Raw genomic sequence first — 4,567 nt, forward strand, 5'->3', positions numbered from 1 at the left:
CCAGCGCGGGCTTCCCACGGGGTCACAGCCTCCTTCGGGCACCCCCCTGCTCCGGCGTGGGGTCCTCCCCGGGCTGCAGGGGGGGATCTGCCCCCCCGTGGGCCTCCATGCAGGGGGGACAACCTGCCCCACCATGGCCTTCACCAGGGGCTGCAGGGGAGTCTCTGCTCCAGCGCCTGGAGCACCTCCTGCCCTCCTTCTGCACCGACCTGGGTGCCTGCAGGGCTGCTCCTCTCACATCCTCTCACTTTTCTCTCTCTCCAGCTACTGTCCCGCAGCAGGTTTTTTTCCTTCTTAAATTTGTTATCACAGAGACACTACCACCATTGCTGATGGGCTTGGCCTTGGCCAGCGGGGAAGCTTCTGGCAGATTCTCACAGAAGCCACCCCTGTAGCTCCTCTGCTACCAAAACCTTGCCACACAAACCCAATACAACCTGCCTGGTTATTAAGGACAGGCTCACCCAGCAATCACGGTGACTGACCCTGGCTACCATCACCAGACCTGAACCTGACTTGTCAGCTCATGTTTCTGGCTTGACCTTGGACTTGCCTCATCACTACAAACTTGCCTGATGATTTGGACTCTTGTCTCAACCTGCCTGCCATCTCCACGTCTGCTGTGCTCACCTTGCTTGGGGTGGCAGGACAGGGCCTTGCCCTGGCCCTGGCAACATGGTGACACGACTAACATCACAGCCTCTGATTTAAGAAGATTGGGAACAAGAACTCAATCTCTGAGTTTCCAGAGGTCCTCTCCCTCCGCCAATTCACCCAGAAAGACGTGCTTCTCCTCTCACCTGCCAGCTTTGTGTGAGATGTTTTCCTAAATGGCCCCTTACCTTTTTTTCCTTTGTTTTACCGGTATTTCTGGTTGGAAAGTGTAACTTACAAGATGTTTGGCAAGTGTGGCTGATGTCCAGCTGAGTTTGCAGGTAGCCTGGCACAAAAGCACTAAGGTGGTTGTAAGTCTTTGTGGACTGTTTGCCAGAAACCCAAGCAGTGATGACTTAAGAGCCAAACTGATGCAACTTCTAGTTAAAGTATGGAAGGAAAGAGAAAATTATTCGTTTGTATCACCAAGCTTGACATTGTAACAGTAAATTGGATCTGGAAGAGTATCTGAGTAATGGCCCCGCTCCAGAAGCTAAAAATCTGAGGAGAGGAGATGGGTGGTGTGAACTGACCTGAAAAGCATCCAGTGGCACTTCTAAGCCTCAGAGAACAGGGAGTCAAAGCCATGAGTACCGAGAGTATGACTGCCTTTATTTTCAGTGTCACTATAATTCCAGTAGCCTTAGGTGCTGAAGCATTTATATGTGTAGCTAACATAGCCTGATGTTTAACTCTCTGAGTTTCAGGTTCAAATGAAATCCTTTAGTGTCAAAAACTGTCTAGACTGCGTGCTCTTTGAAAGGAATTGGAAAACCAGAGGCTTGCAGAGGCTTGATTGGAAGTACTCTAAAAATCTGAGCCGTGGGCATCCTTCCCTTCTTCAGCTGAAGAAAAAAAAAAAAAAAAGCCAAAAAAGGGAAAAAGTGTGCTAAACTGAGAAAACCAAACAAGCCAACACAAACAGATGTCCATGCAACTCCTCTACATTTTGCTTGGGAATGACCTTACCCACTTGTGTCTGTGGATATAAACCTCTGTGTCTCTTCTGTAGGTTTTCCTTGAAGTCCTCACTAGTGTGCCATTTGGAGAAATTTTTCTCGTAGTGGAGCTGGGCAGCTGGTCACAGACACTAATGTCTGCATAGCCTGCTTTTGGTAGTCACCTTTTTCATTCCACTAACATGTTCATCGGAGTCACTTTTTCATAAACATTTTCCCATAAACCTCTGTTTCAAAGAGATTATTCAAAAAGCTTTTAAACAATTACTCTTTTGAAGGGTCTAATTGAAGGAAATAAACCTGTAGAGAATCTGACTGAACCAAAGATCTTCAGCATCCAAGATTATCTATCTGTCACCCCATGACCTATTTCCTTCACATTATTTTTTAATTTTTGTAGCAATTATAGTGTATATGGATAATACCTATTAGCATATTTATGGTCATTGCTTCATATTTATTGTCTGCACAACTCATTAATCTTCATCTAGTGTGTGAGGCTGACAGCTCAATCTATTTTGCAATCTCTGGGCAGCAGCCATATCCAAAAAGCTTTTGTTTCCCTGTAAATAAACTGTGTTCAGGACCAGAGGACAATGGTACATCATGGAGTGATTGACACAAGCCATGGCTGCTAATCAAAAGTAGATTTTATTACCAGCTGAGTCAAGTGCATTATGGGGCCATTGTTCTAGTGCTGTCAGGGCAAGAGCATACGTAGTCAGTCACCTTCTCAAGATGGGTTGATTGTTCTCCAAGATTAGACAGAGTTGCCTTATTATCCACCCCAGACAACAAGGCATCTCACCCAAACAGACGCCTTTACAGAAACTGCCTGTACATTGAATTGATTTGAATTGCTAATGCATAATCTGTCCAGCACAGATGTGCAATGAATATTTGGATGTTGTTTTGCATGTCAGTTGAGAAGGCTGAATGATGAGGTGATGATCATTCAGTGATGGGTACTGGACATTTGCCAACAATTGAGTTTGAGCACTTTCCCTGACAGTAATCAGATCAGCTTCCAAAACGTCTTTTCTTCAATTCACTGACAATTTATGTTAGAAGATAATGCAACTCTCTCACAGTTAACACAGTTGGCGGCAATTTGCATTTTTTTCATATAATTAAATTTTTCATTTCACCCAAGAAGAAATACATACAAGCCGCATATAACTGATATACATATTCCAAGACACTTCCAAAGTAACTCCACTTGATTTATCCATCTAGATAGTCAAAAACATTGAAACTCTCCATAATAGAGGTGGCACTGGTTTTGTAAGTTATAAAGCTACATTTGCTGTGAAAAAATAGGAACCTTGTTATCAGGCTGGATTATGTAAGCTCTCCAGAAAAAGCAATTAATGTAATACGCATTTAACATATGACCGTGGTCACGCTTAGAATAGGTCAGCAAACACAATGTTCTGATTTTAAAAAAAATTTGAGGCTCTGTGTCAGGATTGACATAGTATAAAATAGCAACAGATATTAACCCCACAAGACTGATATTATGACATCAAGGTATTGATACAAGCTCACGCAATGTCATCACATGATTCATGTGAATGTGAAAGAGGTCGTTATGTAATCATAATCATAGAATCATGCAAAAATTTAGGTTGGAAGGAAGCTCTGGAGATCATCCGGTCCAGCCAGGGACTTCTCTGTTACTTGCTCAGAGACACACTTGGTTGAGTTCTAAGTATCTCCAAGGATGGAGATCCCACATCCTCTTTGGGCAACTTGCACAAGTATTTGACCAGCCTTATAGTGATTTTTTTCCCCCATATATCTAGTCAGAATTCTGCAGCTTACGTCTGTTGTCCTTTTTCTGTGCACCTCTGAGGAGATTCTCCTTCTTCTTTATATCCTTCATTATTTCAGATCTAAAAAGCACAGTTAAAACCCTACCTTTAGGACATAAATAGCTAAAGAGCTACTGATAGTTTAGAAAATCAGGGGCTTGTGGGCACACTTCTGATACCTAAAATATTTTGTCTTCTAACGTTATTTAGGTATGTGTCTAGTGTATCTCTAATCCTATAGCAAAACACTTCCCCTCAGAAATAAATAAAAATGCTTCTCAAGAGCTTCTAGAGCTCTTTTTAGAATATATATTAATTAATGCAGGTTTCTTATCTGTCTTTCTAAGGTAAAGATGAGTACTCCTGAGTGTGTGGTAGAGGGAAGAATCACTTCCTTTAACTTGCCGGTCTTCCTACTAGTGAAGTTTACTATAGCTAGGAAAAAAGTGGGAAGTGAGCCAGAAGTTTTACAAATAAGGTCAGAAAGGAGTTTACAGGTAAGTCTGATTTTTCCATATGTCAGCCTTGTTCAGGGTTAGGCTAAGTGGGTCTCCTTTGGATTTTTATTATCATTTTCATCTGTCAAAAGCAAGACACCATTATCCCTGCATTACAGATGAAACAAATCACAAAGTTGCATTGGTGGCTTTTTTGGGGAAGAAAATTCCAATTTTGGACACTTTACTATTGTGTACTATTAAAAAGAAAAATATAGACACATGTAACATCTGTACGCACTGCATACACATAATATTGGCTGAAATTCCATGGATTTTCCAGCTAGCAATCCAGAGAAAAAGCCTGTGAATAAGTGGCCTGAGAGGACTAAGTTTAAACGTCGAACGGAGTTAGATGGTAAAATGTTACCAGATGTCCACTTCACATATCTGAATTCCAAGCCTCCTCAGAGCTGCCACCCAGCTGGATCCTACCCCACACTGGCTCTCTGCTTTTGACCTTAATATTACGTTGGTGAGCATAGTCAGTCTTGATGTTGTAGTTTTTGCTCCATGTTGTAGACATGTAGACTTTGCTCCATAATCCAAACGTATCAGATGAGGCCTGGCTCAAAACAGGCTCTGCAAAAGAGAATTTCTGCCTTGAACGCTCAAGCTCAGAGGATTCGCCCAGATCAGGACT

This window comes from Egretta garzetta, unplaced genomic scaffold (assembly GCF_000687185.1).
Source record: "Egretta garzetta isolate BGI_Z169 unplaced genomic scaffold, ASM68718v1 scaffold88, whole genome shotgun sequence".
NCBI lineage: Eukaryota > Metazoa > Chordata > Aves > Pelecaniformes > Ardeidae > Egretta > Egretta garzetta.